General features: G+C 43.8%; 1 protein-coding gene across 7 annotated transcripts in view; it reads left to right on the forward strand.

Annotated features, from left to right (window-relative positions):
* The first annotated feature begins 2,265 nt into the window (after nt 1-2,265).
* The window catches only part of CLIP1 (CAP-Gly domain containing linker protein 1), a 116,505-nt gene continuing 96,328 nt past the window's right edge, over nt 2,266-22,442 (forward strand). For 4 of the 7 annotated variants that reach the window (XM_088828146.1, XM_088828140.1, XM_088828144.1 and 1 more), the window contains exon 1: nt 2,266-2,405. The gene's annotated coding sequence lies outside the window, so the exon portion shown is untranslated. Of the gene's footprint in view, nt 2,406-3,117; nt 3,285-4,278; nt 4,356-5,103; nt 5,195-22,442 lie in introns of those variants that run through there. The other 3 variants (XM_088828142.1, XM_088828141.1, XM_088828143.1) reach the window with 3 other exon arrangements.

The raw sequence follows: 22,442 nt of genomic DNA on the forward strand, positions 1-22,442 counted from the left end.
CCCATGGATGGAGGAGCCTGGTAGGCTGCAATCCATGGGGTCGCTAAGGGTCGGACATGACTGAGCAACTTCACTTTCACTTTTCACTTTCACACATTGGAGAAGGAAATGGCAACCCACTCCAGTGTTCTTGCCTGGAGAATCCCAGGGATGGGGGAGCCTGGTGGGTTTCCATCTATGGGGTCACACAGAGTCGGACACGACTGAAGTGACTTAGCAGCAGCAGCAGCAGGAGAATAAGTAGAGAAGAAAAGAGAAAAACATGTTTTGTTTTTTGCTTTCACTGTGCCACGCGGCATGTGGGATCTAGTTTCCTGACCAGGGTTTGAACCTGCACTCCCTGAAAAGGGAGTACAGTCTTAACCACTGGATGGCCAGGGAAGTCCCCCAAAATGTTTATATTTTTACCCCACAATTAACGGTGTTCTGTGCTTCTTTCTCAGAGAAGGCAATGGCAAGCCACTCCAGTACTATTGCCTAGAAAATCCCATGGATGGAGGAGCCTGGTAGGCTGTAGTCCATGGGGTCGCTAAGGGTCGGACACGACTGAGCGACTTCACTTTCACTTTCACACATTGGAGAAGGAAATGGCAACCCACTCCAGTGTTCTTGCCTGGAGAATCCCAGGGACGGGGGAGCCTGGTGGGCTTACGTCTATGGGGTCACACAGAGTCGGACACGACTGAAGTGACTTAGCAGCAGCAGCAGCAGTGCTTCTTTCTATAGCATCTATGATTACATAGGTTGTGTATTAGAGCTGAAAAATGTTCAGATGAGAGGAAGGTGTGCCTTCCAGATTAGGAATGTGTATTTTGTGTGTGTGTGTTAGTCATTCAGTTGTGTTTGATTCTTTGTGACCCCATGGACTATAACCCACCAGGCTCCTTTATCCATGGAATTTTCCAGGCAACAACACTGGAGTGGGTAGCCATTATTTTCTCCAGGGGATCTTCCCAACCCAGGGATCCTACCCAGGTCTCCTGCATTGCAGGCAGATTCTTTATCATGTGAGCCACCATGGAAGCCACTGCATACTACTGGGGTGCCAGCACACTTTGGCTTCAAGACTTGCAAACTAATGTGATGTTGAATTAAGGGACAGGATTTTTGTGTCTTTAAAGGTGACTGGAGGGGAGGGGCCAGCAGATGAATTTTCTTATTTGTTCACAACTTCATGCATTTTCAATATAGTTTCCTTCCCCTGCTCTGTGCACGCCTGTTGGTCCAGGCAGCACCGGTGCTTTGAATAAGGGTCAGCAAAGGGGTCACCCTCCTGATTATTTCCTTCTAGCAGAGAGGAGGAGGAAGCCCCCGGCCCCCTATCCACCACTGAGTCGCTGCAAAATCCTGGGCTTCCACTGCCAGCTGCAAATTCCTCTCCCAGGAGCCGCCAAGCTTCTGGGGTTGCCATGGTCCATGGGAGTGAAATGCTGGCCGCCCTCCGCTGCACCAGCCCGGAGCAGGCTGCTGCTGCCTTTCCTCCAGTTCCTTTCAAAAGCTTTTAAAGGAGATCCCCGGGGGAAGGGGGGAGGACCAGGACCTCAACCAGGGCTTTAGTGCAAGCGGCGAGGGCGAATTAAAGGCTTTTCTCAAAGTAATGGAGCAAGTGTTGGGCTTCGGTCTTTCCCTGGAGGGAAAGGGAGAGTAGAGATGGTCCTTCCCAAGCTTCACCTGCTGTAGGCAGCGCCTTTCAGCGTTTTCCCCAGGGGTTCCTTATCCCGAGTCTTCCCTGGAGGGCAAGGAGGGCAGAAGAGGGTGCTCCTGAAACTTAGCCAGCTGTTGGCCGCTCCTCCTAGCTTGTTTCAAAGGGTTTCTCACGCTGGGGGTTTGGGGGGGAAAAATCAGCTCTAAAAATCAGCTCTAAACCAACGGGCTGTGTGATCAGGCTGAATGGATCTATCGGGTGTGACTTGCAAATTCTGGGCACACTTTCAGAAAATGGTGAAAGAAGCGAGATGATGAGAAGCCCCTTAGTCCAGGCCTCATGGGTTTCCCCGGTACCTTCCTCCCCGTCCCGGTCGTCTTTGGGATCTGAGGGCGGGACGGCGGGTGCGCCGGGGGTCCCGGGGTTCGCCTCCCGGGAGCCGCGGCGGGTGCAGACAAAGAGGAAGCGGTGCGTGTGCGTGTGGTGGGGAGTTTGGGCCCGACGCGGGCTGCGGGGTGCGGGCCGCGAGGTTCGGGGCGCGGGGCTGGCCGCGGTGGGCGCGGCGGCGGAGCGCGCTGGGAGGAGCCGCCGCGGCGTCTTCTCCCGGCGGCGCGCGCCCTCCCGGCCCCGCGGCGGCGCGTCACGCTCTCCCCCGCCCGGAGCCGACGAGCCGGGAGGCGGGAGGCGGCGGCCGCGCGGCTGCTGCTGCTGCAGTGGGGCAGGTGGTGGCGACTGGCGGCGACCGCGGCGGCGGCGAGCGGTGAGTGGGGCGCGGCGCGGGCCCTCTCCCCGTCCTCGTCCCCGCCTCACCTTCCCCTTCTCTCCCTGCCCGCCCGGCTCGGGGCCGGGGGACCGGGCCCGGCATCCAAGGGGAGGACCGGGTCCCGCGCCCCCGACCATCCCCGTGGGGCCGCGGGGGGCCCCGGAGAGATGGCCCTGGAGGCCAGGGGTCCCTGGGGGTGCTCTCCCCGGAGCCGGAAAGTGGCCGGCCCTGTGAGCGCCGAGCCCGGCCTTCCCTTCCTCCGCCCGCCTCAAGATGGAGCTTGGACTCCTTGCCCCTGCGCCGCCCCAGGCGCCGCTCCCTCCCCGGCGCCCCTCTTCGCTCCCCTCAGTCCTGGGGCGGCGGGCCGGACCCCCGGCGGGCCGAGGCCCAGCGGGACCTGTTGCCCCGGCGGTCACCTAAGCCTTCCTCGGGCCCTTGGCAGCGGTGCCCGCGAGCCGGCATGGAGGGCACCCTGGCCGTGGCCTCCGAGGCGGGCGCCGGCCGGCGGGCTGGCCTGGGGCCCGGCCGGCCGTGGCTTTTGTCCCCCACCCCACCCCCGCGAATGGGACCGTGATTCTTGGAGAAGCTGGATGACAAGATTGACAGGGATTTCCGAAATAACACCGCTGCCCCGCGTAACCCGAACCTTCTGCCTCGTCAGGGGATTGGCTCCGGAGACAGATGACACTTGTTCAGAGGTTATTTTCAAAGCAGAATTTCCTGATTCCCTTCCTTTGGAGATCCTGTGCTTCGGAAATTGTGGTTTTTGATCCGCGGAGAAACCCTGAACTCCGCTGTTGCTCCACTTCATGTGGCTTTTCCATCTGGCAGCGACCGAGCACCACCCCTTCTTCCCTTCCCAGCCCCACCTCTTTGGTATGAAGAAATTACACGTTAAGTCTGTAATCTTTCCTTACCTGTTTTTAGCAAAACCTGGGCGCCAATTAACGTGTTTAAAAAGGAGGGTGGAGAAAAAAAATATGCTTTTTTTGATTGTTGTTGGATTCAGCAGTCTTGCCTTCTTCCTGTTTCATGTTAGGACAGTTCCTGGCCGGTAAGAGCTCAGGACTAGTGTTACTGCTGCTGCTTTTATGGTTGTGGTTCTGGTTGGTGTTTTTTTTTCTTCCTTTAATTACTACTGTTACCTATAGTATGTACAAGTCCAGAGACCAGGTCTGTTAGGATTTGGGGTGTAAGAATCCTCAGGTATATGTTGCTCCTCAGCTTTGGGGCATTTTTCTCTGGAAATATTAATATTTATTGAGGGCTTCCTGTGGTCAAGCTCTGGGCAGGTCTTTTATGTGTTTTGTCTCAATTAACCTAGCCCAATGATGGTGCTATTCAGTGCTATTATCCCATTTTACAGAAGAGGCATAGAAAGGTCAGGAACTTTGTTCAGGGTCACGTAGCCGATAAGTGGTAGTGTCAGGATTTAAGCTCTGGTATTCTGACTCCTGGTGCTTGGTAATTAAATTGGTATAGTGACTCTGCTGCAAGGAGCAAGTCTGCCCTCCTTAAAGCAAAGACAGTGGATGATTACTTGGCCAAGGGCTGGTCCTGAGTTTCAGAGAAAGTGGTAAGGTACAGTTTAGGCTTCTCACTAGGCCTAGTTCAAAAGGGTGAACAACAAACTGGGTGGACCCTGTGAAGGTATTCTGTCTAAAGATAAAGATCGCCCATCCCTCTTTTTTTCCCCCAACAATTGCTTAAGCACTTACTTGTGCTTCAGTGAGAGAGACGTAGGCAGATCTGGTTTCTGTTCTTTGTAAGTTTGGAATTTGGTACTTTTCTCACTTACCTTAAAAATTTTTTTTAACCTATTGTCAAACATTGAGTCTGTCCCATCCCTTGTGATCCTCTTGCTTTTAAGTTCTGTCTCTGTTGGGATTCCAAACCCAAATCATGATGTGTAAGAGGTGGCTTGGTCCTCCTGTGCTCCACAAAAAGGTAGGCACTTTTGAATTTGTCATATATTGGCTGCCTGTTCTTCATTATTTATTACAGATGTATTTCTGTTCTTCCCAGAGTTTGTGTGTATCTATCTTGAACTATTTGTGTGTGTGTGTGTGTATATATATGTGTATGATACATATCTATATGTATATTTCAAGGACCTTGATTTTCAGTTTATAGTACCCTCTACAGAATTCTGCAGAGTACCATGTGTTCAGTCAATATTTATTATTCAGTTAATTGAAAATATGAGGTCCATAAGTTTCAGGATTGTTTTTTATTTTTTAATATTTATTTATTTGGCCGTACCAGGTCTTAGTTGCAGCATGTGGGATCTGGTTCCCTGACCAGGGATCGAACCTGGGTCCCCTGAATTGGGAGCACAGAATTTTAGCCACTGGACCACCAGGGAAGTCCCAGGACTGATTTTATAAAAACCACCAGGGATGTCCCAGGACTGGTTTTATAGAGAAAGACAAAACAAAACTGAAGGTAGTGTAGTAAAGTCATAGGAAGATGGCTTACTATTTGTTAACATGAAGATAAAACTTTACGTACGCAGTGTTAACTAAAATGAGCCTTTCACCTCGTATAATTTTCCACTTTATCTGAATTATCAGCTTCTTTCTCCTCTTCCTTGTACAAATGAGGTGGGATGTCTATTGTTTTTCTCTAATATAAAGAATGGACACTTGTAATCACTGCACACCAATACGTTCTCTTTTTTGGTATTTTTTTGTAGTGTGTGGTAGTCTCCCCAGAGGGAGTTTGTGGGACTGTGGGGCACCTGCACGTGGGCTGTACCGAGGTCTCATTTGGAATTCACTCAGCAGGTATTTATTGAGTGCCTGCTGTGTGCCGGTTGCTGTTCTGGGTGCTGGTGATACAGCAGTAAATAAAACCGAAATCCCGGTTGTTGGAACTCCCTTCAGGCAGGGGAGGCAGACAGTAACCATGTTAATACACTTCACTGTATGTTGGAAAGTGATACACGGTAAGACTAAATACTACAAGTTTTAGAGACAAGAGGTAGGGTAATGGAAATTCTAGATAGGGTGATGAGAGGAGACCTTGCTGAGAAAATGGCTTTTAAATAGAGATCTAGATGAAGTGAGGGAATGTTGATCCCTGAGGGAAGAGCATACCAGAGGAATCAGTTGCAAGGGTCCCGAGGCAGGAGCTTGGGAGGGGCTAGATAATTTAAGACTGTAGGTCATTTAAGGTTGTAGTACTAAATATGTATTAAATACATATGTATTAAAGTATTAGTTTATTTTTAGTATTTGTCTTTGTTTATTTACATATTTGTCTGTGCTGGGTCTTTGTTATGGAATGTGTGATCTAGTTTGCTGACCAGGGCTTGAACCAGGCCCCTGCTCTGCATTGGAAGCTTTGGAGTCTTAGCCACTGGACCACTCGGGAAGTCCCTAAAATATTTTAAAATAGTGAAAGATAAAGAATTTTGTGCCATGATACTAGCGATTTTGTTGAAGAAAAAGTTGAAGATATGGGGGAAGTAAAGCTTAAAGAATTTCACTAACTTGCCTTAAAGGCCACACTGCCAGTGAATAGAGAGCTAGAAATTGAACCTTAGTTTATATTATTTTAAGCAATGCACAGACTATATTGGCAATGAAACCTTAAGTAAGTGGCTGACAGAAAGGCTAGACCAGTACTTGATGTTCAGACTTGCTGTTAAGAATATACTTTCCTGTTTGTATGCAGGATTTTTGCTCAGCCCTGGGAGACCTTGTAACTGACATTTGCATATATTGCTTTTTCCTGGAATTATGCTCCTGGCAGCAAAGCCTTCCTTTTTAGTCTTAAAAGATTCATGATTCAAAACCTGTGTTTGATATAAGCCTTTAAGTGTCTTCAGTCTTAATTGGAAGGCAGTGACGGTATTAGTCTCAATATGAATTTTTTAGATGACTGTTTAGGGAGGTTCTAAACTAATACAGCATCTTATATATGCATTTTAATATACATAATGTATGTTTCCCATGTAAATGGAACTCAAGGAATCCATATTCTTTAAATCAGCACTTGAGTTACAATGCACTTTTAAGGGAAAACATATTGACTGATGGTACTCTACAAGAATTTCAAGAGTGACCTCTTCAGATTTCAAATCGGGAACAGAAGGGCCTTTTTTTTTTTTTTCTGGTGGGTTGGCAGACTGTAATTAACCAACCTTGAATTTGGCTAGGACATCTGGGTTAATATCCTGGCCCTGGCACCAAGTACCAAGGAATCTTGGCCACATTTAGTAAAGAGCTTTTTTTTTTTTTCCAGATCTCCATCTGGCACTTACAGAAAGACAGATTCCACTAGCACTAACTCAATGGGTGGGTCTGTTTTTTTGATTGTCTGTCTTATGGTGTATCAGCAACGCAATCTTAAAAGTAGTCTTTGCAAAATCTTAGAAAAGTAGTAGTCCTATTACAGAATCCCTATTGGGAACCCTTTCCTTTATCTTTCCCTGGGGAAGTGTACTCTCATCTGCCTCTTCTTAGGAATCCTAATGAGACTACAGACAGGCATTTTGCTGCCCTAATGTTTTATATAAGCATAAGGTCTAATATACTTCTGACTTGAATTAAGTAGTTTGGTATTTGTATTCTCCTTTGCTTACTTATGTCTAAGTATAGCTTGGATTAGATCCCAGTTTTAACTCTGCCCATTTTTTACACTTATAATTGCCAAGTGCTTGTTTTACTGTATCTTTTGTGAAGTTAAAGGCCTGAAGATCCAGATGTTCAGGACGTGCAGATCATCCAAAATTTGGGTTTGATGTAAAATGGAAGGCAACTTTAATAGATTTTTTCCCCCTCCCTGGTTCTACAGATCCCTAGTCAAGTAGAACACTAAAATATTTGGCATACTTTTTTTCCCTGTCTTCTCAGGAAAGATGAGATATTAGGGGAATTTTCTTTAAAATATTTCAATCAAATCTTTTGATCTCCTGCCTTCTTTCTTTATCTGGTTTCCTCCATAGAATGATTTCTTACTGGAGACATTACGTTCTAGTAACTTAAGGCAGGAAGGAAGATACATAGACTCTACTTTTCCAGACTATAGACAAATAAACTTTATAGGCAGGGTAATTTTATTTTATTTTTGTACAGCTTGAGTGAAAGAAAACTTTATCGCTAAATGTTTTTTCACACATGGGTGACTGGAAAAAAGTGTATTGCTAATTTCTGTTGTAAGGCATATGTGGCTTGCTTGAGTTTCGACATTGAGAATATGGAATCAGTCAAATTTAGACTTTTAAAAAGCATTTTCTAGTGAAGTGATTACATTTTTGAGGTTCTTGGGTTTATTTTCGCCTTGCATACCAGTTTTACAAGGACCTTTGCATTTTAATAACACATACTAGTCATCCTATGTACTTTCAGTGCATAAGATATAAACACACATATTAAAAGACAGAAAAAAGCAAATTATCCGTAATCCTACTGCCCAGAGAAAATTATTAAAAAAAAAAAATTATTTCAGTGTTTTGGAGTACATCCTTCTAATCTTTTTCTTTATACTTAAAAAATGTCTTTATGGCTGGATCTGTATTTATATATATTTATTTTAATATTCTTATTTATTTAGTTTTGGCTATGCTGAGTCTTTGCTGCTGTGCGGGCTATTCTCCAGTTGTAGTACGCAGACTTCTCATTTTGGTGGCTTCTCTTGTTGTGGAGCACAGGCTCTAGGGTGTGTGGGCTCAGTGGTTGCAGCTCCCCGGGCTCTAGAGCACAGGCTCATTAGTTGTGACACAGGGGCTTAATTGCTCCTCTGCATGTGGGATCTTCCTGGATCAGGGATTGAACCCGTGTCTCCTGCATTGACAGGCAGATTCTTTACCACTGAACCACCAGGGAAGCCCTGTATTTCTGTTTTGATGTAATTAAAAGTGTAATATTTTCATAGGAAATATTCTCAGCGCACCAAGATGGGGGGAATCAGGACTATTTTTAAGTTTGAGGAACTTCCCTGGTGGTCCAGTGGTTAAGAATCCACCTTCAATGCAGGGGATGAGGGTTCTGGCCCTGGTTGGGGAACTAAAATCCCACAAAACTCATAGTGCCAAGTTACTTAGCTATATGCATGCTTTTATATTGGTATAAAGCACTTGCTTTTTCAGTGAAGTTTGAACCTTGGGAATAAAGATTTAAGGAAAAAAAAGATAAGTTTGCGGTCCTGAATTTGCTTCAGCCCCAGCTCTGTGAATCTTGTGAAGTTGGACTAGTTGCTTGACTTATAGTCTCTCATTCTGTAAAGTGGGGGTAACACCTGCCCTGTTCACTTGATGGGGTTTGCTGTCTTAATGTGGGGGTTTGGTGATGATAATAGTGCTAAGGGAGTCACTGGCGCTTTCAAATACCAAAGAGGCCCAGGAAGACAGAGGAAAGACCAGTCTTGTATCATTGATTGACTGTGAGTCACCTGGCATATTTTGCAAATGGCTAGATTTATTATAGTAAAGCTTTACAGATGAGTGTGGCCAATCGAAAGTGTCTTGTGGGGTAGGAGAAAACCCCAGAAATACTGATCTATCAAACATCTCTTGAGAGCTGTGAGGACTCTGTGTTGAGTATAAGCAGCTGTCTCACAGGTGAGGCAGCTAACAGTGGGCCAGTTAGAGGCTAAAGCAGAGGCGTGCTGGGGCCCTGGAAGACAGTCCATTTCACATGGCTTGTTGCTGTTTGGTCCCTAAATCATGTCCAACTCTTTTGTGACTCTATGGACTGTAGCCTGCCAGGCTCCTCTTCCATGGGATTTTTCTGTGTGTGTGTGAGAGAGGATTAAGAAAGCCTCCAACCAGTCAGTCCTTCAGGAAATCAACCCTGAATATTCATTGGAAGGACTGATGCTGAAGCTCCAATACTGTGACCACCTGGTGTGCAGAACTGACTGGGAAAGACCCTGATGCTGGGAAATATTGAGGGCAGGAGGAGAAGGGGGCAACAGGTTGAGATGGTTGGATGGCTTCTTTGACTCAATGGACATGAGTTTGAGCAAACTCTGGGAGATAGTGAAGGACAGGGAAGCCTGGCGTGCTGCAGTCCGTGGGGTTGCAAAGAGCTGGACACGACTGAGCGACTGAACAGTAACAACAAAGTGGGAAGTAGCTCTTGTGTTTGGCGTTGATGGAGATGGAGGGTCTCTAGGCAGGGATGGGTTAGAGAAGACATTCTAGGCTGGATTGGATTGAACAAAGGCATAAAGGGTAGCCTGCTGAGATCATAGCAGATAGATAGTCTCCTGCTCTGTACTTTGAGGGCAGGTAATAGGAAATAAAACTAAGACGTTTGGGTTTGCATCAAGGAGAGGCTTCCCTGCTCTGAGCAGGAGTCCCTTTTATTGGTCTGTAGGTCCATGGGGTTGAAATGAGGCAGACACGACTGAGCACAACACAGCAGCATGGTTTTGTAATCTTTACGTTTTTTTTTTTGCAAGTCTTTCGTATGATGATTGCTCAAAACTATCTGGTTGTAGATGGTAAATAGGAAAACTTCTGGGTATTTGTTGTTATTCAGTCACTCAGTCATGTCTGACTCTTTGTGACTCCATGGACTGCAGCACTCCAGGCCTCCCTGTCCATCACCAACTCCCGGAGCTGTCTCAAATTCATGTCCATCGAGTCGGCGATGCCATCCAACCATCTCATTCTCTGTTGCACCCTCCTCCTCCTGCCCTCAATCTTTCCCAGCATCAGGGTCTTTTCCAATAAGTCAATTCTTCGCATCAGGTGGCCAGAGTATTGGAGTTTCAGCTTCAGCATCAGTCCTTCCAATGAATATTCAGGGTTGATTTCCCTTAGGATTGACTGGTTTGATCTCCTTGCAGTCCTAGGGACTCTGAGGAGTCTTCTCCAGCAGCCAGTCCCAGCTCTGTTATTACTTTGTTACTTTATTCACTTTATGTTAATGCTTTCTGGAAGATCTGGTTCTAACTGATAACCTCTGGAACTTAGTTTTCTCATCTCTGAACTGAGGATAAAAGGAATTTCAAATAGTCGTCATGACGATTAAATGAATGAATATCTGTAAAACAGTATCAAAACTCTTCTTGCCCCTTTGATCCCTTGTGCCTTCCTGCATACCCATTCCTAAAGGAAGTTGGGTTTAGCACCTCAGTTTTCTCTCATGTAAGTTGAATGGGGGAAAACCCACTTCTACTAGTCTGGGAAATGAAAACCTTATTTCCTGCCATGTATGGAAAATTACTTTGAGTCGGAGTGCCTTGCCACTGTCTAAGGGCACATTTTTAGACGGAAGCTTGCACTGATGAACTTTAATTTATGAGGAGCTAAGTATTTCTGGATGGCATCACCGACTCGATGGACATGAGTTTGAGTGAACTCTGGGAGTTGGTGATGGACAGGGAGGCCTGCTGTGATTCATGGGGTCGCAAAGAGTCCGACATGACTGAACGACTGAACTGAACTGAAGTATTTCGCGTGGGGTAGGAACTCGTGCTTCTCATGTCAGAACTTGTGTCTTGCCAAACCTCAGGCCTTTTTTATGTTTGTCAGTTTTATTTCCCCCTGTTTAACTGAAAGGAGTTTCTTTGTAAGATCTGATAGAACTTGCCCTATGTCTGTGTGGAAGATTACCTACAAAGGTAAAAAGTAACCAACAATGAAGCTGGGTTATTAAGATCCAAATGAAACCAATTCCTAGTTTCCATTGACAACATCAGGGGTGGTTGTATGGGAAAAATGTCTCAGGGACATCTGAATAAATTTGACATAGCCAAAAGTGTCCTTCAGGATTGAGCAAACTGAAATTTGGGTATTTTTTCCATTCCCTCTAAAGAAGACCTACAACTATTTTTTTTTCCTTTGGCTTGTGGGATCTTAGTTTCCTGGCCAGGGATTGAAGCCGGGCCCCTATCAGTGAAAGGGTTGAGTCGTAACCACTGAAGTGCCTGGGAATTCCCAGCCTGCAACTATTAAAATTGCTCATTTGCAAAGTAAAAGCCAGAAGGTTTTTATAAAGAGGCAAAAAAAAACACCACAAAACAGTGAGGAAGTCATTGATTCTTCTGTTGTCTGTGTGCCCTTTTCCTATTCAGAACAAACAGTTCGTGAGCGTTTGCATTTGTGTGACTGTTGAAGGGCAAGTGAAAAGTATGCCGATGTTGATTCCTTTGTGAAAGCTGGAGAAGGAAATGAGTTTTAACCTGCCTTGAGATTGACTTACTCATCTCATTGCTGTTTATAACAGACCAGAAAACTTATTCATCTGCATAGATGAAGGTCAGGAGTCTTTAAACTGGAGACTGGGGTTTAAGTCCTGGACCGTTAAGTAACTGTGACCTTGACCAGTGGTTTCACTTTTTAGAATTAGTTTCCTCCATGGTAAAATGAGGAAGTTGAACTAGATTGCAGGTCTCTTCTAAGTCTAAAATTTTATGATGCTATATTAAGCACATTTGCTCCTTTTTACACATTAGTATAATTGACTGCTGCCGACCTATTAAGTAAGTTCTTCTGGGAGATACTAACCAGGCCTAGTCATTTCAGTTCCTTATTTAAGATCTGTCTCTAAGCTGGTGGTATTAGAGATACAGAATTGTAGGAATTTTGTGAAAACTTGTATAAATGAGCAGAATAGCTCAAATTATTCAGCTCTTTGAAAAAAAAAAGTCCTTTGCAGATGGAGGAACTTTGGGAGACTGCTTATTTTCTGCTTATCTAAGTAACAGGAACAGAAAATAAATCTTCGTTCAAACTGAACTGTGCAGAGACACTCATAATTGCAGGCCGATGCGTCATGGCTCAGCGTTCCATCTTAAAAAAATCGTCTAATGCTCCAGCTCTCTTTGCTTGAGTTTTGGCACCCTCCCCCTCCTTTCAAAAACAGCTGTAGACTTTGAAACTCTGGGTATAACTTGTATTTGGTACTGTGTCATATATGCTTCAAAATTTAAAAACATGTAATTTTCGAGCACAGAATAATTTTTCAAGGGGTTATGTCTCTCTGTTGACATCCTGTTCTGACTTTATTTGGCAAGCATCCTTAACTGAGTGTTGAATCATTTAACATTCTACTTCTGACTTTGATGGAAAGATGTAAAACTTTCTGTTTATCTTCAGCATCCTATTGTGTGATATTCTTAAACCAACACTTAAGATTGGTAGACTGACTTTATAGATTGCTCGTTAAGGACTCTACCAGTTGAAGGTACAACTTCCTTGTAGCACCATTTGAATTAAGAGGCCAATTAATTTTCTGATCCTTCCCTGCTTGTGTCAGCCCTTGAGTGTCTAAATGGGTTTTTCACATTGATCCTTTTAGGCAAACAGTGACTACACTATTTTCATCTTCTGTACTTTATCCTTGTCTAGAGATGTGTAGTTTGTGTTTTTAATCTTTGTGTTAATTTTAAGGCTGTTGGAGTCTGACCTGTTTAGAAAATTATATATTGTGTATGAAATATATATATAAATACTTACCTAGATAAGTTTCAGTGAAAATGAATCTTTGTGGTCGTCCAGTACAACAAGGTAGCAAAAGGCTAAAGAAGACCCAGAATTTTGCCTCCTGGACTGTTCATAAACACCAGTATTTCCTCAAGAATCTCCACCCCGGAGTAACCCATCAAAAGTTCCTTGACATCTGGGTGGTCCTGTAGCTGTTGTGACTCTGGATAGCAAGAGTTACTCAGGGGTTGGAAATCTTTGAGGAAATACTGGTGTTTATGAATAATTCTTTTGACAATGGAATTTTAAAAAAAGACATGTCTTTAATACTGGATGAATATTTGTTCAATAATCTACCATGTGAAAGGCACATTGATCTGAAGTCAGCAAGTGAAGACAGTGAGGATCATGTTTTTTATTTTTTTGACAAACCCCCTCCCCGCCCCAGGGATCTTAGTCCTCTGACTAGGGATCGAACCCATACCACCTGCAGTGGGAGCATGGGTTGCCAGGGAAGTCCTGTGAGGACCATGTTTTTGAGGAATAGCTGCTAGTGTACTTATTCAGATACATGTCTGAATATGTATCTGATACATGTCTGGAGTTAGTATAAGTCAACCCTATAAAAACAAGGTGATCAAGTTGGTAGATGTGGGACTGAGTGGAAGTACTGAAAAGCGGCATTACAGTTAAGTTGGTATTTTTTACATTTTAATTTCACTCCTATCTCCCATGTCTCCTTTTCTCTCCCTTTAACTTGCATTATTTGTTTTGTGTCATGCTTTATAATGATTTCTGAAAAGTATAAATTTAGTACTCCATGAATGTAAATTATTACCAGCTCCATCTTCAGCTTGTGGATTAACCATAAACTTATCAAAAGCAGTACCAAAGTAACTTGGATGAACCGTGAGAAAGGCATTAGGCAACTTTAAGTCCTTAGAAGGTTCTGTGTCTTTAGGCAGGTGATCTTTGGAGAATGCTGGTAATCTTCAGGCTAGACTGAGATGCTGTTTTTTCTAATTTATATGAGAAATTAAATGATGAATTGTAGTTTTCTCAATTTCAATTTTTACCTTGTATAGGGCTTCTTAGTTTAAGTCTTAGTCTCCTGCTTCTATTGATGTCTTAAGATGTTTCAGACTCTGTACTGTGTCTCAGTATTTCATGGTATTCTCTTTTAATATTTATTTTGTTTATTATTTATCTGACCATGCTGGGTCTTAGTTACAGCATTTGGGATCTTTGATCTTTGTTGTGGCAAGCAGGATCTTTAGCTGTGGCCTGCAAACTCTTAGTGCTGCATGTGGGATCTAGTTCCTTGACCAGAAATCAAACCTAGGCCCCCTGCATTGGGAGCACAGAGTCTTAGCCACTGGACCACCATGGAAGTCCCTTCATGGAATTCTCTAAGGTGTTTCCAGAGGCTCTGGCCTCCTGAACAATACCAGACACTGCCTCCCCCCACCCCTCGCCCCCACCTTTAGGCATATTGCACGCCAGGACAGTCAGCTCTCTGGAAGATGGATTCTGTCGTTTTTCTCTCATTCTACAAGGGAAAGTGGCAATCTTTCACGTCTTGTGTATGTTTATTTTGGGGAGGGTTGTGTGACTTTTCCCCTGGCTGATCTTCCCCACTAGTCCCTAGTGTTGGAATGCTCTGCTGGAGGTGGTGGAATAAGAAACAGAGGGACCATCCAAATCACCGCCTCTGTCATCACCCAGCCTTAGCAGACTTACCTCTTGCTTTACCATTTAAGTAAGCTAACCACTTAGCTGCTGCTAAAACCAGATGCCTCCAGTTCCCTGCTCACTCTTTATTCTCGTTTATCTCACTTGGTATTGCAGTGATGTGAAGCAGTGGCTCTTTGGTGGCCTGTGCCCTAGACTGTGTCTGGTGACATCACACACATTTTCTCTATGTTCACGGGGCAAGCTTCCAGGAGGCCTGAACCTTAGGATGACCGCAGGTGGCTCCATGACACTCATCACTGTTCCAGCACATAGAACACTTGCCAGATACTCTGTCCCAGAGGAGATGTGCCTCTCTTCATCCCACAAGACATGTTCTGCGTCTTCATTCAGTAGACTGACACGTTTCTCCGGTGTTGATACTTGCCACAGTGCTTTTTCCTCTCTGAGTCTTACATTTTAGCCACTAGACTATCTCTAAATCAAAGCCAACTTACTAAAGTTCACGGGGGAAGAAACAACAGATGAGCAGGAAATGAATAACTGACAGTGCGGTCTCATCCTTCGTCCCTCTTTCTCTCCTATTAGTTTCCCCTCCAGTCTCTGGTCCTTTGTTTCCGCACGTTCTCACTCCACACTTCCCCGAATCTGTGTTGGCTTCCTGCAGTCAGAATGCCAGAAGCAGCTGAGCGTGGAGCCGCCTCAGTAGAAAGATGCTTTCACTCGCCTCTTTGTACTTGAAACGCTGCCTCCTGCTCCATCGCCCTTAAATCTGCCAGGTGCTACCTCTCAGGTTCCCTTCTTGTATCCTGAAACACACTTATTAAATTTTCATCTGTAACTCAGTCTCTGTTCTTTGCTTTGAGTTTTGCGTGGGTGTGTTTTCAAACTGTGTTGAGCCATCAGTTTTACTGGGCAGTGCCTTGTGCTATAAGCAGGGCTTCTTCATGCATCATGTATCCCTGTCAAATAGATATTTCAAAGGTCCTCTTACTGGAAATGTTATTTTTTTTCATCTGTATCTTAAGAACAACTGAATTATTCACAGCTTTACATTCAAGAGCTTATCCATTTTCCCTTTCACACGTGTGTTGTAATGTGATTGTTGTTGCTGTGTTGTGTTAGTTGCTCAGTGGCATTTGACTCTTTGTGACCCTGTGAACTGTAGCCAGTCTCCTATATCCATGGGATTCTCCAGGCAAGAATACTGGAGTGGGTTGCCATTCCCTTCTCCAGGGGATCTTCTGGACCCAGGGATTGAAGCCAGGTCTCCTATATTGCAGGCAGGCTCTTCACTGTGTGATCTACCAGGGAAGCCTGTAATGTGGTAGGAAAGATGAATGTTGCATACCCAGGGTCACTCAGGTATCTGATTGGTAAGTTCATTATCTGTGTCAATGGGGAGAGCATCTTTATAATCTGCCTTACACATAGTTCCAGAGCTGCACTGCCCAGTACAGTAGCCGTAAGCCATGTATGACTGTTGGCAAGTCCAAGTTGAGATGTGAGTATAAAATACATAATTGGACTGTGGAATGTTACTCAGCTGTAAAAAGGGAAAAAAACCTGTCATTTGTAGAGATGTGGATGGACCTAGAGTCTTCATAATAAGTCAGAAAGAAAAAAATACTGTATATTACCGCATACATATGGAATCTAGAAAAATGGTACAGATGAACCTGTTTGCAGGGCAGGAATAGAGACATAGGCATAAAAATGAACTTATGGACGCAGCGGGGAAGGGGAGGGTGGGACAAATTGGAAAAGTGGCATTGACATATATATTCACTACCATGTGTAAAGTAGGTGGCTAGTGGGAAGCTGCTGTATAGCACAGGGAGCTCAGCTTGGTGCTCTGTGATGGCCTAGAGGGGTGGGGTGGGAGAGGGAGGGAGGCTCGAGAGGGAGGGGATATATGTGTACATATAGTTGATTCACAGTGTAAAGCAATTGTCCTCCAGTAATCACATTAGAAAATAACATAGTTGGATTTCGGCCTAATATAAAAAGAATGTATGATTAAAAGTTTTATATTGATTACATTTGAAGTCATATTTTGCATATATTTGGTTAATAAAAATAGGTTATTAATTTCACCTGGTATTTAAAATTTTTAAGTACAATGATTAGAAAGTTCAAAGCTACACATTTGCCTCACATTTTATTTCTGTTGCAAAGAGCGAGTATCTCTGTGTCCACAAAGGAACTCTAATTCGAGACTTCTAGCTCTTACACAGCATTCACTGGGGGTGGTAATTGAATCGTTCGCCTGAAGCCTCACTGGCCTACTTTTTGAAGGTGATCCCAGGGTTGGGAAACCCTCTAATGTTGCTGTCTTCATCAGATGCTTAGAAGGTGAGATACAGGTTGCTTCAGGTTGAAAATCCCAATATTGCATCATTTTAGGGGTTCTTGTTTCATTGAGTCAGTTCAGGACTTTTTAAACTCTTACTGTGTATCAAGTACTTTTTTAGGCTGTTTGGATGCAGAGACCAGTTTCATCCCTAACGAGGAGAAACGTAGTCATCGCACAGTGTACAAACCAAACTGATTCATCACTCAGTTATAGAAGACTCCATGGTGGCTCGGGCAGTCCAGAGAAGGAGGAGACAGGGCAGGACTCACAGTCAGAAGAGACCTCGAGAGGAGATGATGCGTCTGCTTTTATTCTTCTAGAGTCATTTCCTGTGTCCCCTGGAAGTCCTGGCATGAGGGGATGTGCTGTGCGGAGCAGTGGAATATGGGCCTTGGGTGCATGAACTGGCATGACTCTGCATTTGCCATATGAGGACTTTCACCTCAGTTCAGCTGGGTGATGAGAACTGTTTGACTTGGCCCAGGCAACCCCATCAGCTTACTGATTGGGTTTTGATATCCTTCTGTGAAGTTGAAAACACTTGACTTTCCTTGTTTTACTCAGGAATTGAAGAAAATATATAAATGAACTTTAGCTCTAATTGTGTTTTATGTATGTACAGACATATCAGTGTGAGTGAAACTGAAAGATGGAAAAAATTGAGTAACTTTCCTTTCCTTGGTATAAATACGAGTCAATTTGGAAAGTGACTCGAGTGTTGTGTGTTTTCAGTTGGTGAAGCAGGGGAGCTCAGGTTACACAGAGTCTCCCATGGTGGGGGTGGGGGATAGCAAGTGACACAGCAAGCAGCAGACACTTACATAATCATGACTTCAGGGGACAGGATTAGACTGAATGAAGCTCCCAGTCTCCGGAACATGATATTAGAACACAGCTGTGTGAGTTTTTGTCTCTAGCTTGACTTGAAAATCAGCTTCAGAAACATCTTTTCTCTCGACTAGACTTTGCCTTATTCTCAGAACTTCTTTTCCCCTTCCCTTCTAAGTGTATAAACTTTTAACATTTTAGAATTAGATGGGCACTCAGAAGTCTCGGTGTGCAGCTGCCTGCAGCTAAGACACTTAAGCTGCCTGATGCTCCGTCTCTTCCCCAGCACCCAGCAGGACTGAGCAGAAATCCAAGTGCCCAGGTGCCCACTCTGCTGTTGTGGGTGCCTTGTTTTTGGAGGCTCAGTGTTAAACTCCCTCTCCTGGCAGGTTAAATTCATTGCAAATTCTTCAACTCTTCCTTGGCCTCCCAGTAGAATTTCCAAATTTCGTAAATATAGTATTTTTGTTTTGCTGATGGGCTGTGAAGGAGCTGAAGGGAAGTGCAGGAGATCTGATTTGCCTTGGAGGATGCTGGAGAGTGAGAGGAGAGGCAGTGCTTTTCGGAGGCTGATCTTATCAGGTGTGGTTCTTTCTTCCCTGACAGCAGGGTACTCTTAACTCTGGCAAAGTTGAAGTCACGGTAGCTTTCCTTTCACTTTTGAATCCTTGCCCTTTCACTTAGGGAGTTTGTATTTGAATCCAAAACAGTAGAACTACAGAAGGACAGACTTAGAAACTGATCTTATTTAATGAGTTATCCTTAGGAAGTTATCCTTCCAGGAAGGGGTTAAGTGCTAGCTGAAGGTCATCCAGCTGGGACAGAATCCAGCTGTCTCATTTCCCAATCTAACCCTCTTCTCATACTTTTCTTTTTTTAGAGCCACATTTTTTTTTTTTTCACATTGAAAAAAATAACAGTAAACAAAAACAAAACCCACAAAGCAACTGCAAAAGAGGAAACAAGACCTTAGGAAATCAAATAAGAATTATGAAGATGATTATTTCTTTTCACTTGGACTTATAATTTACACCACACTTGTTGTGAGGGACTGCTTGTTTTGAGAAACTTCTCGTTTCTGTAAAGTGCTTAAACTTTTTTTCTTTAGGTTATGAGGGGTGAGGAAAAAGGTAGAGTTTGGATATTACTAAAATATCTTCCATAATAAACACTGTTTACTGTGGACAGTTTCATTCACATTTGTAGACAAGTAGTCCCATCCCCACCCAACTCTTGAACATTTATCATCTCACCATCAGTCTCATCTTACACACAGTCACACTTGTGTTCTTTAAACATATTTCTGCTCCTGCCAGTAACATGTCTTTTTGCTTTTAAATAAACACAGTACTTTTACTTGTCTTTCATATAATCATGCTTTTTATAGTACGAAGCATTTCTGTCTCAGGAGCTTATCCTCAAATTTATTTTGAATTTACTTAGCTGAGATGTTTTCCAAGGTCTCAGCAGGGTTTTGATCTCTTTGTCACTTGGTAAGAAAAGGTAGCTGCTGTCACAAACTCCACTACTTTTAATGACTTAAATGGGTTGAAGTTTATTTTCAGTTATAGAAGAGTCGGGGTTAGGTATTTCATGGTGGGGGAATGAAGAAAAGTGATTCAGGGATTCAGGCTTCTTCGGTGTCCTCCATCGATGCTTTTGAAGTCACCCTGCTCATCTCCGTCAAGCCACGGGAAGGGCCAAGGGTGGGAAGATTTTATGGGGAAGGCCTAAAAGTATACACATTGCAGGCCCTGCTCTCCTTCCATTGGCTGGGACTCAGTCACGTGGTCACACTGAGCTGCAGAGGGAGCTGGGAAATGTGGTCTGTGACTCCGGGAAGAGAAAGAAGTAGGCTTGATGAACACCTAGCCTGTCTGCCTGGGTACCCACTTCTTACTGCTTACACTGGCCTGTTGTGCTGGTTTCTTTTTCCTGTGCACACAGCACACTAGAGTCTGCTTCCTCACTCCCTGGCTGCAACCCATTTTCAGTTCAGTTCAGTTGCTCAGTCGTGTCCAACTCTTTGTGACCCCTTGGACTGTAGCACGCCAGGCTTCCCTGTCCATCACCAACTCCTGGAGTTTATTCAAACTCATGTCCATTGAGGCGGTGATGCCATCCAACCATTTCATCCTCTGTCATCCCCTTCTCCTCCTACCTTCAATCTTTCCCAGCATCAGGGTCTTTTCCAATGAGTCAATTCTTCTAATCAGGTACTGGAATTTCAGCTTCAGTATCAGTCCTTCCAGTGAATATTCAGGACTGATTTCCTTTAGGATGGACTGGTTGGATCTCCTTGCTGTCCACGGGACTCTCAAGAGTCTTCTCCAATACCATAGTTCAAAAGCATCAGTTCTTCGGTGCTCAGCTTTCTTTATAGTCCAACTGTCACATCCATACATGACTACTGGAAAAACCATAGCTTTGACTAGACGGACCTTTGTTGGTGAAGTAGTGTCTGCTTTTTAATATGTTGTCTAGGTTGGTTATAACTTTTCTTCCAACGAGGGCCTTAGGAAGCAATCCGTTTTACTGTGACTCAAAAAAAGTCATTAAAAATCTTTTTCTTGGGACTTCCCTGGTGGTCCAGTGGTTAAGACTCCACACTTCCAGTGGAGAGGGTGTGGGTTCAATCTCTGTTTGAGGAACTAAGATCCCACCTGCTGTGTATCTTGGCCAAAAACACAACAAAAAATTTTTTTTTCCTGCTTAAGTAATTATATCTGTTTATTAAATAAAATTTGATAAATCCAAGAAAATCCAAAGGAGGTATAAATAATTATATTTGTTCATTAAATAAAATTTGAGAAACCCAAGAAAATACAAAGAATGTATTAAAACTACCAGTAATCCCATCACCTGGAGATAATGATTATTAATCCTTTGTTACATTTCCCTCCAATTTAAGAATGTTTAACCACTTAGAAATAACAATAAAATGTCACTAGTTCTTTCTTTGTTCTGGGTTGCAAATTCCAGAATTCCTGGGGTGGTGGGGAACCGCAACAATGACAACAATCTGGCAATTTTGGCTTTTCTTAGCAAAGAGACACTGCAGAACTGTGGTGAGGCTTTGTATTTCTGACATTTTGTTTTCCTTTTTTTTTTTTTTATCTTGTTTATATTAAGGGCTTCCCTGGTGACTCAGATGGTAAAGAATCTGCTTGCAATGTGGGAGACCCGGGTTCGATTCCTGGGTCAGGAAAATCCCCTGGGGAAATTATTTTTAAAAATAATTTTATTTATTTAGGAATTTTTGACTAAGCTGGATCTTCATTGCTGCTCACAAGCTTTCTCTAGTTGCGGCAGGCGTGAGCCACCCTTCCTTGCGGTGCATGGGCTTCTTACTGTGGTGACTTCTCTTGCTGCGGAGCACAGGCTCTAGTGCACTGGCTCGGTTGTTGTGGCATGTGGGCTTAGTTGCTCCTTGACATGTGGAATCATCCTGGACCAGGGATCAAACCCATGCCCCCTGCACTGACAAGCGGATTCTTATTCATTGCACCACCAGGGAAGTCCTGGTGAAATCAACCTGTAGCTTACACATCAGAACCCTCCATCTTCTTAGTAAATAAATATTGGACTTGGTGAAGTTAGTGATATAGTGGAGTGGCGAGACCAAGATGACATTTTAAGTTCATGACTTACTTCCTCCTCGGTTTTCAGAATTCTTAAACATAGCTTAATTTCCCAGGAGAGAATGCTAAGAGAAAGTGTTTGAAACTGAACCGAAATAACAACTTGCAAACTTGAAGTATATAAAAATATGTGCCTGGTAGTGAGCTAAATCCTTAACTTAGGGGGATGTGCTGTTCTCTGCTCACCTGCATTGCCTGTGCTGGTCTGTAGTGGAGAATGAGCTGCTTGATTTTACACAGGACGATACTTTCTTGGGAGAAGGTATGTTTTTTTGAATTATCAGCTCCAGATTCAGGGCTACAGAACCTTCTGGTTTTCCTTTAACATGGTGAGGTGGCATCCTAGAGGCCAACCAGTGTCAGAGTTCCTGTTTGTGATGTCAGCATCATGATCTCACAGCCAGGATTGCTCAAAATATTTGCCCAGCTCCTGCCAAGATATGAGCTGAGGCCTGGCCCGATTCTACAGACACCATGAGGTATCGGTTTGTCTCTTTTTGCTGGATTTGTGTTGACTTTTCTGCAATTTCAGTAGATTAAAAAGTAAAGACATTGATATTGGGCCCTTTCTATTTTATTGAAAAAGAGTGTATAATGGTAAGAAGATCACTGTTTTAAAAGCACTTCTGGCAGGACATTTGAAAACCAAATGCAATAGAAGAGCAGAAATATTTTAACTGTGTGGATGGGTATGTGGTTCACCAGTGGCTCTGTTTGCTATGAAATTTGCTGTCTGCTTTCCCATTCCCTGCAAATAAGCATAACAATTTTTTGTTCTGTGGAAATATAGCTATAGCAGCAGCCAAGTAATAGTTTGAAATGATTAGACTTGTTAGTAGTGTAAATTATTTATGACCCGGAGGCCTGAATTCTGATATATCACAATTGAGAAATTGTCATCATTTGGTTTTGAATGTAAGAATTGTCTTTCTTTAAACAGATAAAAACTTCAGGAACCTGTGTTCCTGTGTGTTGGGTATTAAGCACTTGATAAATTAACCCTTCCTATTTTTTTTAATTGTCTTTTTTTTTTTTTGGTTGCACCCCAGAAATCGAACCTGTGCCCCCTACAGTGGAAGCTCGGAGTCTTAACCACTGGACCTCCAGGGAAGCCCCTCCCCCAGTTATTTTTTATT

The sequence above is a fragment of the Moschus berezovskii genome, chromosome 19 (assembly GCF_049115385.1).
Source record: "Moschus berezovskii isolate FMDL1 chromosome 19, NW_MosBer_1.0, whole genome shotgun sequence".
Classification (NCBI taxonomy): domain Eukaryota; kingdom Metazoa; phylum Chordata; class Mammalia; order Artiodactyla; family Moschidae; genus Moschus; species Moschus berezovskii.